The following is a 14,244-nucleotide window of genomic DNA, read 5'->3' as shown; positions in this document are numbered from 1 at the left end:
CTAATGGTTCCCAACCGTGACTAAACTTGGCTACTCCGTTTGTTTTCGCCGTTAAGTGCTACCATGGCACGCCTTATGCCAACATGGCTGCTTACATGGCATTATATTGACGGTTTTTCTTATTTATCGTCTCACTTACGTTTTATCGACTTTTAATTATTTGCAATGACCAAACTACCCTTATTATTTTCAGATTCCGAATCAAAATCGATCTAATTAAATCCAGAAAATTTTGCCCAAATCCTTTTCAGACCACCCTCTAACTCAGTCTTAGTCAAACTCAGAAAACCGACTTCACATCGTTATTGAGCCCAAATCCTTAATCGCAGCATCTAGCACCCCAATAGCTTCACACAATAAATAACATGGATTTGGGGGTTATGGTTTCAAGGGTACCTGAGAAAGACGCCGTAACAGTGAGCGAATAAGGAGTGCGATAGTGGATTGCGCCGCAGCAGGGGACGCAGTGGCTGGTGTCGACATCGGGTGGAGAGGTACAGATCAGCAGCGGAAGAATGGTGTCCGACAGAGATGTGCGTCGCATCAGTGAGCGACGAGTGTGGCACAGACCCACGGAGGCTGACAGACGTGGGGGCAGCAGAGCAAGGTAGGAGGCGGTTTGGGTTGAGGAATGGGATAAAGTGAAGAGGTTGGTGAGTGTGAATAAGGCGGGACATTACAAATAATTAAAAGTCGTTAAAGCGTGAGTAAGACGATAAATAAGAAAAACCGTCAATATAATGAAATTAAGGATATGACTAGTGAATGGTAGAAGGGGTTTTAGTAATGCCGTGTTGGCAGCCAAGTCATGCCTTGTTGGCACATTAAGTGTGCCATGTTGGCAATTAACGACATCATTTGACGGAAAATTGGATATTAGCCACGGTTGGGAGCCATTAGGTAAGCTTAGGGGTACAATTAGTAATCTCTGATACGCGAGGGTACAGTTGGGAAAAGTGAAAACCACAGGGGTATAGATGGGAAAATCCCTTAGTAATATGAAGAGTTTTAATTAATTCCTTAACATGTTTTATTACAAAAATTTCAATTAAAATTTCAATTTTAATTATAAATTATGAAATTTATTAACATGTTTTATTACAAAAATTTCAATTAAAATATCAATATTAATTATAAATTATGAAATTTGATGTAAATTTGTAAGGGTTATATAAATTTTGGAAGACAATATATTTAATATACAAAATTAATTTAAGAATAATGAGAATATCCTTTAATATTATAAATATAAGTGAATTAAATTAATTTATAGATAAATGATTTAAATTAATGTCGTAATAATAAATTGATTTAATTCGCCATGTCACATTAAAAATATGCAACATTACATTTAAATATGCCACGTCACATTAAATTTTAATCTAGGTGGCTTTTTGGATCCTACGTGGCTTTGTCTAGGTGACATTTATTTGTCATTTTAGGGTAGTCTTTTAATTATATTTTAAAGAAGATAGTAAACAAAGTTTTGTGTGATTTCAAACAATTACTTAGCATTACATATAAGAAGTTGTACTCCACATGCAAATCAAACACTAGAATGACTAGAACCCATTCCATTCCAATTCCATTCCAAACCTCCCAACCAAACCCCTCTAAGTCCTTTTGTTAATTTGGTTCCCCTTCTCCTCTACTTCTTCTTATGGTGTTTTATTATTTTGATTATAAATTCCTCTAATATTTATTTGCCTCATTCATGTAGCAGTTGATTATATAATCGTGATTGATGAGACAAAAGATGATTATGATAAAGTTCATGTTCAAGGTTCTTCCTCTTTATTACTCTTTTTAACTGCTTTTCACGCTTTTTATTACTAGTTGTTGCTCCGCGCCCTACCGGGCGCGGTGCCCCAATTCTATCAATCGTGTAAACGATATAATTATGAAATATGGTAGATGGAATGGAGGACGGGATTAACGTTCGTAGCTAACTGTGTAGAAAGCAATCAACACTATTGTTATGCCCTAATCCGAGGAATAAATAAAGTCAACTAAATCCGTGTAATTCAAAGTATTTTAGCAGAACACATTATTGCTATATCATCCCTAGGTGGAGTCTACAAATTGGACATAAATATATATAATATATGTACACCATAAGCGGTGGACGCCATAACACTCTTTATGCAAAGCGATCATAGAAAGAGTTTTATAAACGCAACCAACAGATCGGATACGGAAGAAAATTCAAACCTATAAGAAAAACATTAGTAATAGGATTTTCACCTGAAAGATCCTTAACAACATTCAAGCTTCAAAAAAAAAGTATTAAAAAAATATTCAATCGTTGCAGCAAGTAACAGAGAATGACATCCACAACAGTTGCAGCAACTAACAACAATGCTCCTACAGAAAACACAAACCCAACACAGCCAAATACCACCTCTAATGACGACAACAAATGACCCTACCCCATATCCACTGTAGGACACTACTGCAAAACAGAAGTCAGAAGTCAGGCACATGCTCCAGTTTCAGTGACCGTGATATAAGGTCACCTTTGTTCTAAAAAATTTGACGCTTCCTTTTGCACGCTAATAACACCAGTTCTATGTAATATAATCATCTGTACTGTTTTGGGAACACCCATGTTTACAAAGCTAGGTGCTTTGTTCAATAGCAATGCACGTTTTCTTTTGATTAACATTTAATTTTGCAAAATGAAAACAACGGCTCTATGTAATACTTCTATGTTTTATTCAATGTTATCTACAATGTGAACTTGTAATTTCACACAACCCATGCCTTGCAAATCTGTACTTCGAAAACTAATCGGAAATCGATGTACATTTGTGGCCTCTATCACCAACGAAAAATCTGAAAAAGCACACGGAAGCGTTGGTTTTGATTACTACCAACAATTAATCAAGTCCAATAATAATAACAAATAAATCAAAAACCTGCGATATCACGTAGCCTACCCGACACAAAAGTCTAATGAGAACCATATCAGTTGACAAATTTAGTAAACCTCTAATATCCTTGAGAGCATCTCAACCCCCTCACCTGATAAAAAATCAAATAATGTTAAGAGGCACAAGCAACTGAAGTTAGGAGAGATTTGGCTAAAGTGTAGTGAGTATAGAGCACAAACCTCAAAATGAAAAAGAAATAAAAGCCTAAATTGATGCAGGGGATGAGGATTGAATAAGATGAAGCTTCGGTTGATGCGCGGCGGATTGAAAAGAGGGTTTTTGATGAAGACGTGAAGTAGGTTGGAGAAATGTATCCACACAAATGATCTTCACTGTGTGTATAGGTAACCTCCAAATTTCCACCTGTAAAGTACATCTCTTAGTATAAGTTACATCACATACCAAAATACCTCATGTAAGACTCACACCTTTTGTCACCCGGACACCAAAAGGTACAAAAGTAAATAAGGGTACGTTGGTATTTTAATTGAGCAAAAGATATCCATATAAGGAAGCGTAAAGAATCAAATAGAACGGCCTAAAATAGAAAACGTAAACAATTCAATGGAACTGAAGAAGTAATTGATTACTGATTAAGTCTATAGTGTATAAAGCCATATTACATGAATACATGAAGTAGAAAAAATAGCACAAGCATTAACACTCAACAGCTCTCCTGAACTCAGAATATCAATCATTTCATGCAGTAGGATAATGTAACCTCTGATAGTAAGACCAATCAAAAACCTCTTATTTAGGTTTGATACCAAACAAAGAGCAACAAAAACTATTACTTAACAATTTGCAAAGAGCATCCAGGTGACAATTAACCACCTGGGTATCAGCAAAGAACAAATCTCCACACTACCAGCGTATAAACTTGTCCAACAGGTCCACATAAACTCATTTCAGTGACAGTATCAATGTTCTAAGTCTGCACATGGAGATCAAACAAATTAATTGAGCCAAAAAAATAACGACAACTCTATTCTAGGTAAGGAGATGCTCCCACTCTGCAGCACGAGGCAATTGAACCGTAAGTCCGCGACAATGACAATCTACCTATATAAAAGCCATCAAAGGAAGCCATATCTTTGATGAGGATTCAAAACCACCAGGGATACAGTGTACTGAGCTCAAGATCTCACTCCGATTAGCAGTCAAATATCCTGCGTACTGAGCTCAAGATCTCACTCCGCAACCCGAGACAACTGGAACCACAATAAAGACAATCTAAGGAATGAAGACTGGAAAAACAAACCATAAACCACAAAACATTAAAACTCAGGCATCATCAGGGGCAGTGAACTTGTGTGTGCCAAAGCGAATCCTAGGGGAACTGCTACAAGTTGACACCAGGACTCGGGAAAATTGTTACAGACACTCCATCCATGAGCTTCAGATTCTTAAATTAGGATAAATAAACATAGTTCCTATTTTCAACACAAAGAACAACAAAACAATGACAACTTCATAAATATCAGTAATAAAAAAAAACACATTAACACAGGCAAAAAATGAAATCGCTAACCTTTTAGGAGAATGAAAAGCACCTCCAGCCCCTGGCTCATGGCCACAACTACAGTCCCAGGAAATAGGAAATAACAAACCCACAAAATCTGGACAAAGCCAAGTATACATCTCAAAGATATGGCTTCTTTTGATGGCTTTACCAGTGTTGCATCTCAACCTTGTCCTATTCCATTAGTCTTTTAATTATCGCTTTACACTGGGCCGAGCATGCCTAAAGCTCATCCTTTTAACTATGGTTTGAACGAATATGGACAAAGCCAAGTATGCAAAAACTGAACATGCTTTTAGACGGTGAGAGAAGCTAAATACAATATTTCAATTAAAAATCACAACACATTGTAGCTTCAGCTTGTGAGATGAACATGTTACATAGCTTGAGACAATTCATATTACTGAGCGAACCCAACTGATATTATTTGAGAAAGATGAGATTCCCTAACAATTGAACACAAGGTCGGTACTATTTGCACCAATCCCAGCTTTAATGTCTCTTGTTAGAAGGAAATTTATGTGAACATGCAATCAACGTAAAGCGTTGTCTTAGAGATCGAGATTGTTATGTAAGTGAAATGTCCGATACCATAGAGATACAACATAGAAATACAGAGTATAAGTAGTAAAGAATGGGCAAGTTAATAAGATGATACCTTAACGGGCACAATTCCCCAATTGATGGCACTGATATCTACACCATTAAAAGGTAATGCCTTGTAGTGAGCATTGGCTACCTCACACCCAAATGTTAGTCTGATGAGTTGCGCTCATCTGAGTCTATCTCCCTGTGAGAAACCGCGGAAAAAAATAAAAAGCGGCCCATAATCACACCCGGAAACCTCAGACAACACACATTAAAAGCGAAAATATAGAAATATTAACCATCATCATCGCACTGTAATCATCACAGATGCTGCCATCGCCAACATCGCCGTGCTGAGAGTTTCTGCCCCTTTGTCCACTTCTATCTGTTTTTTAAAAAGACGGAACATAAAAAAATAGAGAACTCTCACATAAACTTAATTGAAGCCAACGGAACATAATGCTAGCCATATTTAGGCCCCACCTCGTTATCGGCACCACTTCTACAATCAACCTTCGCGTCTTCTAAATCCTCTTCGTCGCTATAATAGTCATTGAACTCCGCTTAATAATTTAGGGTTGTTGTCATTGGCACTGAAAACTGCAACAACAGCCCCAAAAACCAGATATAAGCACTAATCAGGACAGGGAATATAGGGGCAAACAAGAAATTATGAGTTCGAGGAACAAACAATTTAGGGCGGTCCCATCCTTCGCCTTCTCCACCCCAGGACCTGCTGTCGCAATTATAATCAGAGGACAATAAAATCAGCCAAAACTTGGAGCGGATTAAATAAATGTGAAAAAATAAAAAAATAACAGGCAATTGTAGTTGATGTAATTTAAAACCATACTTGAAGCGGACCCATTTAACATAGCAGGCGGTTTGTTCCGTGCCCAAAGCATCAACCGGTGGTGAACTATCTTCCTTCGGCTTCTCCGCCCCTAGGATCTGCTATCGCACAACACAAATATGAGAGCTTACCAGGATGGACAGTAACGGTAAGCTTCTTAAAACACAAGATCACGTATAAGCAGAGTAAGAAGGTGCTAGATATACAGCAAAGGCACGAAACACAGAAAACAGAATACCAATCATGCCAATACCAGAACAAGCAGAATATCTGAAGTAAACGAAATACCATTAATATGTATGCCATTTTGATACCCTTTTCTAGGCCAAGCTGAACTGAGCAAACATCATAAAGCACCTGGTAACATGGAAACTTTCAAGCTATGAGCCTGATTAACCTGACACAATGAATAACCCAACTAAGACCAGGGCAGCAACAATTTAGGGATACCATATAAATCATGGGTTCCATTAACTCGTGGCCGTGAATAAATTTCATTGAAACTATAATCCCATTAACTCATAGCGAGAAAGACCAGGCCATTGCCCCTTTTAGGTAAAAACAACCTTTAAAACTTATTTCATTAACTCATAGTGAACAAGTAGCTTAAGGATCACAGCTAAATGCGGAGAACAACAGAGGCCGATCTAGCACCCAAAAACAAGAACTAACACGAAATAAATGCAGCAAACACAATACACGTTGCAGGAAAATAGTCGGACCCATGATAATAAGTTCCCAAAGGAAAAATGTAATGATAACCGTTTTTTTTGTAGATGAATGTAAACAAACTTCTACAAGGTAATCAAGTGTAGCAATACTATACTTTATAAAACTGTAACCAATAAGATTTGCACAGGACAACGAAGCTTAACAAAATAAATCGAAAAGACACTAAAAACCGCAAGAGAAATAAGCTAAAGAACAAACAAAACATGAAACGGCCACCACCAAAAGAACAAATTCAACAGGTTACTTAAATGGCCACAAGAAAAAAAAAATAAGGAGATAGAAAGGGATAAATCAGAGCACTCACCACAACCCAACAAGATTTATACGACTAAAATTGGGATTATCATCTCAAATCGTGGGGATCGCGCATAGCCATTAGCATTGGTGATGTAAAATATAAACAAAGCATTAAAACATTAACAACTCAATTATTAAGAATAAAAATAAATCACACAAAGAGCATGATATACCTATTATATAAAGAAAGTGGAAAAATGAAGAACCGAAGATCAGTGTCATCTTGCAATACCTAATAATCAAATAGATATTCACAAAAAAGGAGTAAAAATCAAGAATATTGTGATTAGTATATGAGGAACCCTAAAAACCCAGAAAATTGAACTGAGGTGAAGATTGATGAAGATGGCAGTTGTAAATTCGCCTGAGAGAGATGATAAACAACAGGTGATGGGAACTGAAGAAAAGTGAAGTTGCGATTGAATGCGCGGCGGAGTGAGAAGAGGGTTTTGAAGGTGAAGTAGGGTGAGGAATTGCAGGGAATGAAAGGCAGCAAGATAGAAAGGCAGTAATGTAGAATGAAAGGCAAGGAATGAAATACGGTAAAGTGAGAAGGCAGGGTGAGGATTGAGAGAGGAGAGATCAAGGGTGGAGAATGAAAGGGCGCTATTCATTGCTACAGTAGACCAAGTTCTCTCTTTTTAAAGAGTAAGGATTATATTAGTATTTTTTTCCTTGCCTCGGCAAATTCTCAGATATAAATTTTTATTTGGAAATAGGGTACGGCATATGAGACATTAAATTATTGTATAGTATGGAGTATTTATTGTTTCTTTCACCGATTTTTCTTCGCTTTATTTTTCATATTATATCCACGTCCTGAATAATAATATCTGTCTATTTGGAAAATTTCCTAATCATTCTCTTTAATTTTTCTCAGGATCGAACGACGGGTAAATTTTCCTTCTTATAAGGTACCTTCGCCCTGGTCATTTGTTTACCTTTGATTGGAGAGGAGATCATTTGCGTTGATTGTTAGTGAATAACAAGTAGACCATAATGCATATGTGTGATCAAATAACCTATAAAAAACCTTCCTAATATAGAAAATTAAATGAATAAATGACACCCTAAAATAAAATTGGTAAATAAATAACCGGAAGGAAAGGAGTATTACTTTGTACAAGGTTTCTATTGACAAAAATGTATCTATGTCACTTGAAATTCTTACCACTAATAAAAAGCCAAAAGTCACCTAAATAAAATTCAAGAATGTTATTTTGTTAATGTTTCAATGAAGGTAAAATATTTGTGTGAGGCGTTTCACACAAAATTATTGTAAAATAGAATTTTTTAATGTTCGGATCCGTTTTATAACTGTATTATTATAAAATCGCCTTATACAAAATTAGCTCTTCAATGAATAAGACGCCCGAATTGTAAAGCAAAGGAGGTGAATAACTTATATATTTGGACGACATACTATTGTAAAAGGAAGTAATTATCTTGGCATGTTGGTCGCATATTATGTTTAAACTCTCTAATAAAGTCTAATCCTACCGAATTTTGCTCACTCTATCGAAATTCGAAAACACGGAATAATGTATACCACGTACATAGATATGTATTATTTTGTAAAGTAGCTATTGCATTATAATAATGCTCTTAATTGCTTTTGATTGTCTACCTATTTTAAGTTAGTCCTTACTTGGAGTTTTTGAGAGTTGAAAGTTTACATATGTAAGCTTAGAGTAATATAAAAACCGACTTTTAATTATACGGACAAAATAAAAATGAAGTAATTATTTAAGTTTAAAGGAGAGTCCGATAATAGTAGGTAGCATCATCCAATATTATGATGCAATTTTATTTTATTCTTTTTTCGTTTCGATCATTATTTATTAACAAAATAAGGACAGATAATGTCAATAATTGAATGGAAAACATAAAGTACTTATCTTAGTACCTTAAATTATTAATAATAATAAATCATAATAGTTAAGGCTAATTCTAACTCTAAATAGTTTTTTTTTTCAATCAATCAATACTATATATATATATATATATATATATATATATATATATATATATATATATATATATATATATATATATATATATATATATAGGGGCGGGTTCAAGTACGAACTGAGTTACGGTGCGAACCGTACGAACTAATTTAATACGTGTCAATTGAAGCATATATTAACAGTCCACCTTACAAAACCTCAACGACTAAAGCACCCACCATTCAAACCCTGTAATCCCAACGCCATTCTCACTCATCCATAACTTCATTCTCATCCCCATACCAACCGACCCCCGCCAGCACCTCCTCCGGCGCCGGACGATTTCGGCCATCTCCGTTGTCATCATCAAATCCAGCGATCTCCTTTGTTAAGGTCGTTTTCTCTCCCACTTCCGACTATACTTTCTGTTTTTTTTTTCCTCTCCCTTGCTCATCACCAGATCTCCGTCCTTGAGTTTTCATCCCCCATCGGTGGGTGTGGCAACGACAGGTACCAATCGGTGGGTATGGCGACGTCAGGTACTGATTGAATATGGTGTTGGGGAGTGTTTGGTGGCGCGAGGAAGGAGATAGCAGTATGAGATTGCCGGCAGTAAGTCTGCGATTGTGGGGCCGACAAGGTGGTGCTCCTTTGAGCCTCAGCGGTGGTTGCAGGTGGTTAGAGTGGTGTAGTGGTTCAGTTTTTGGAGTGGATAACTCGATACACTAAATATGGCTCCGGGTACACATATGAATATTGTTAGACACACAAAATCGAGTTGTGTATCTAGGGTACTCATATGGGTATTTGGAGGGATTAACATGCGTATCTAGAGGAGGGTACTCATATTCTATGAATTGAAATTTGAATAAATGGTGATTTTGTTTAAATTGAAACTAATCTAATGTATCATTTGGTCAATAATTAATTAATTATGGTACTAAGTATGGAAATGGAGTTGTTGCTGAAGTCTCTGAGTTCCTTTTTGACTATGTTTTTTTACTCTGGTTTTGCCATTACTGAGGGCTCTCTTTGGATGGTAACTTATTTCCTGAGTTTGGTGGTCGTAGTTGATATTTAAACCGTGGATACAGAAAATTCTATCCCGAATACACATGATAATACTGTTCGATACACAAATCGATTTGTGTATCTAATAGTAATACCATGTGTTTCTGGTAGTTATATCAATGTGTATCCGAGGGTAGTATTATGGGTATCTTAGATACACACGTTACTCCCTCCGGATACACATAGTATTACTACTAGATACACAAATTCTCGATTAATTTCTTTTCTAAGAGGGGGGTGTTGGAATGAAATTTTTAGAAGTTCGCAGATCAAAATTTACAAACTGACAGTAAAGTGCCATACATCATCATCCGAAATTGACAATACTGAATTGTAACCTTCCGCCGAGTACTCAGAAAATGAATGCTGGGGAAAGATTTCCTCCCTACAACTATAAAACCTGTAGACAATTTAAGTCGAGTTCACGAAGCTGTAGATATTATTTGTCCCCAAAGCTCAGCAGAAATGAGTAAATGACAGTTTTTTCAATATCAATATCGGAACAATTCCATTTCTACTTCAAAATGGCCTGAACTTTGAAGGGTTGCAGCAATAAGATGAGTAACATAATAATGACAATGACAAAAACAAATGTAGCCAATTTGAAGACAGATAATTTCCAATGTATGATGATTCCTGATATGATCAAGTTAATGGCAAGTTCCTAATCTTGCATATCAAACCTTAGAATCGACAAGCTACAGCGAGGGTTGCTCCCAGACTCGCAATGCATATCATAAGAACAAATCACATGCATTACTAAGGACAAGAAAACAACTTTCATACGCTACTTGCCAGTCTCTAGGATACAATAAGCTACAAGGATTTAGCTCGCCGAGGTCCCCACACCTGAGATCCCAACACAATGTCACAATGCAAGCTTCAAATCATAAACATAGTTTCGCCCTTGAATGCTGAATGTTATAGCACAGGCCATTCCTATTCAATGACTAAGGCATCCAAGTTTCCAAGCAAGCTAATGAATCAAGTTCAGGAGATTTGAATTGTTCTTGATATCTCATCAGAATTGGGCCAACTTCAAATGCTCATATCTAGAGTTTCAAATGGTTAAAATTTGTGTTCTTTATATGTATAAAATCTTGAGAATGTCATCTTTCTCATGGAGTTGGAATGGTTGAGCTTCACCGAGTAGATTTTGCCCAGTAAGCCTTCAAAGACTCATACGATTTCATGCCTCAGTCGCGACAAACTAGACCTGTCAGCACTAAACTGTTCATAGCTCCCAAACCACACACCACCTTGGGTTAATTTTTTTTGGAGGTGATAGATAGCTCCTTTACCTTTAATTTGGTATAGGGTAGGCCTCTTTTTTCATCCTAACGCAGGAGTTGTGCCATCTGAAATTCGCCCTTGAATGCTGAATGTTACAGCACAGGTCATGGCTGACCTACATAATGATCCTGCGTGACGTTCTTGGTAGCAGTGACCCATTCCTTCTGGTTTGAAGGAGCAGGTTGTTGAAAAAGTTGAAAATGGTACTTGAACTTATCCTTCTGAATTCATGTCAGCATTCATCAACGACCATGAATCTCAGTGGAGTTTGGCTTATTTCAATGCACTGAGAAAAATGAAATAAAGCAGAGGAAGGTGAGCTACATTTCATACACCATAAAGCTAAGAAAAGACCATGGTAATTTGACACAACCAAATAACAAAGGTATTGAGAATAAGAACAGAGCAGCATGAAAGTAAGTAAAGAGAAAACAAAAGATTAAAACAAAGGAAGTAAAGAGAGGACTATAATCAAACTAAATGTTTGTATCTAGCATTCTAAAGAAGTGTATCTAGCATTCTAGAGATAAGTATCTAGCAAGGTAAATAAGTGTATCTAGCAAGGTAAATGAGTGTATCTAGAAATCTAAAGGAGTGTATATAGAATTCTAGCATGCCATAGATGTGTATTTAGCAAGGTATAAGAGTGTATCCAGCATTCTAACATGCTAGAAAACTGAAGCGAGCAATTGTAACGAATGGGGATTATATCTAGGTTAAACCATTTTGCTCTATTCCATGCCAATAAAAACTCTGCATTTCTGAGGCTTAATTGAAAACAGAAGCAAACAAAATTTCAGTGTTCAAATATTCTTATCCAAGAATCTCAAATTTAGGGGCATGGAGTTGCTGTAAAACACTCAAGCTTAAGCTGAAGCCCCAAAACTAAACACTCTAGAATGCAGATAAAATGAAATATGTTCGGAGTAGTTCGAACTTCATCTCTGCTCTAACTCACTCAGGATGGCTTGGCCGTCGTGGAACTTTTTAACCTATAACAAAACAATAGAGCATCATGTCATGAGATAGTGCAACTTTAGACTTCGCCAGGGGCTGGAACTAGGGACAAAGTCGCAGCAACTGTGGAGATCAATATAGATCATTCCTAAACCTACCTTTGTAAAAGAGGAATGCATCAATTGACCTATAAAACTACCTGAAATTTAGCATTGTCGTACTACATAGATTGTAAGAAGATCAGGCACAAGGCACGAGTAAAAAGATAGGACAAATAATATACTGAACTCGACCAGCAGTCTATCTCACCTCTCTCCAGTTATGGGTCTCGCACTCTCACTAGTGATCAATATAACATGGGTAAAGCCAATCCTAACACTGCAATGTATATCCATGTCCGACAACGATGCCTGAGTCCAAGGTAACATAGCTCCTAGTTCCACATCAGGGTTAAATACATCAGTTATCAAATAGTAGGCTGGTAGCAACCAAATTCTATGCTTACCATGCTATACATATATTATGCAACAATAAATTGTATCTAGCATTCTAGCATGCCATACATATATTATGCAACAATAAATTGTACTACAATATTTTTACCTTCCAATGCAGGCCATATCAATAAACAAATGACAACTAGAATAAGAATGCGTAATGCCAGTGGAATCATTGATTCATCCACAAAAATTATGTCTAAAAATACGTTCCGATGAGGAACGGAAGCTGACTGTGGCAGTAAGTGGGTACTTAATTTACGAGACACGTCAATCAACTAACAAATTACATCCATATACGAAAGGTTTAAAAACTGAAATGAAGCGATGAATCCAATATGGGTCTGTCTCATAATAATTTTAAAATAAGGCTATATTAATAAAATATGTACTTTTTTCCATTCAACAAACAACTATCTGAAACACTTCAATTCAAACAAGGAATGTTGTACCAACTAAAGGTAGGTCTGATTTATTATGGAGGAGATTAAGAAGGCTTAAATCAAAGGTCAAGGTTCTCTACTCTCAAAAATACATAAACTCGGCATCAATAGTCTTCAAGCTTTATCCAATGTTTCCATAGATGTATATTTACCCACAATGGTGTCGAATACACATGGTATTATTACCGGATACACATGGTATTACTTTTGGATACACAAATCGATGTGTATCTAGTCGAAATATCATGTGTATCCGGGTAGGTATTTTGTGTATCCACCGCTCCACTATGATCCGCTAAGCTCACCACGGCACCACCCAAACCCACTGAAGCCACCGGGTTACCACCACACCTCTGAACTAACATTACACCCAAGCCTCATCGCCTCCGACCAACATATTTGCCCAAAAGTGTATATTTCACTTTTGAAAATTGATTGAAAACAACAAGGAAACAGAAGAAATGGAAAAGAACCAAAGTGTATACCTAGTATAGAGAAAACGGAGACTTTGGATAGAGCGATATTTGATGGAGGAGTAATGGTGCTTCGCCGACAAAAATGATACCGGAGCTCCGACGTTAGTATGGTGGTGGTGGTGGTCTACTGAATATGAATAAGGCTGAAGAGGGTGCGATTAGGTCTACTGATGCGCCCCCGACGATAAATTTGGGGTGATGCGCCGGCGACGTTAAGGACGGAACTCCGGCGACATTTTGGTGGATGACGGGGGAGGATATGTATTGGTGTCTGATAGAGTGAGGAAGTGACGGGGTAGCGATTGGGGATTATGTTTGGAGATGGAACAAGGGTATGAGTGATGATGAGGTTCAATATTAGCCTTAGATTTATTTGATCCAAGGGTGGAGAATGAGTTTGTACGGTTCGCACCGTAACTTAGTTCGCACAGGATCCTGATTCTATATATATATATATATATATATATATATATATATATATATATATATAATCCGAAAACTAATGAATTTCAATGTAACAAAATAAATCTATACAAATTAATTATACTTATAATTTTTAATTGATCGCGCTGTGGAATAGACCTGACCAAGGGATTTCAATGTAAATATTATATATAGTTTTGGTTGGAATAT

General features: G+C 36.7%; 3 long non-coding RNA genes across 4 annotated transcripts; all 3 read right to left on the bottom strand.

Annotated features, from left to right (window-relative positions):
• Nucleotides 1-2,407: 2,407 nt before the first annotated feature.
• On the bottom strand, nucleotides 2,408-5,375 carry LOC141614335 (uncharacterized). 2 transcript variants are annotated; one of them, XR_012529325.1, is made up of 4 exons: nucleotides 3,768-5,375; nucleotides 3,113-3,296; nucleotides 2,940-3,024; nucleotides 2,408-2,835 (listed from the first exon to the last, which is right to left on the bottom strand). It is a non-coding gene; the product is annotated as an uncharacterized LOC141614335 (long non-coding RNA). The 2 variants fall into 2 exon arrangements; XR_012529324.1 differs by having other exon boundaries at nucleotides 3,113-5,372.
• Nucleotides 5,376-5,534: 159 nt separating this feature from the next.
• LOC141614332 (uncharacterized) lies at nucleotides 5,535-6,199 on the bottom strand. Its single transcript, XR_012529323.1, has 3 exons — nucleotides 5,897-6,199; nucleotides 5,735-5,779; nucleotides 5,535-5,643 (listed from the first exon to the last, which is right to left on the bottom strand). It is a non-coding gene; the product is annotated as an uncharacterized LOC141614332 (long non-coding RNA).
• A 4,296-nt stretch (nucleotides 6,200-10,495) lies between these two features.
• Nucleotides 10,496-13,925, bottom strand: LOC141614331 (uncharacterized). The gene is made up of 3 exons (XR_012529322.1): nucleotides 13,621-13,925; nucleotides 12,505-12,628; nucleotides 10,496-11,524 (listed from the first exon to the last, which is right to left on the bottom strand). It is a non-coding gene; the product is annotated as an uncharacterized LOC141614331 (long non-coding RNA).
• Nucleotides 13,926-14,244: the final 319 nt, after the last annotated feature.

Source organism: Silene latifolia, chromosome 11, assembly GCF_048544455.1.
Source record: "Silene latifolia isolate original U9 population chromosome 11, ASM4854445v1, whole genome shotgun sequence".
Taxonomy (NCBI): Eukaryota; Viridiplantae; Streptophyta; class Magnoliopsida; order Caryophyllales; family Caryophyllaceae; genus Silene; species Silene latifolia.
The sequence above is the reverse complement of the archived record's forward strand: the minus strand, read 5'-3'. Positions and strand labels throughout refer to the sequence as shown.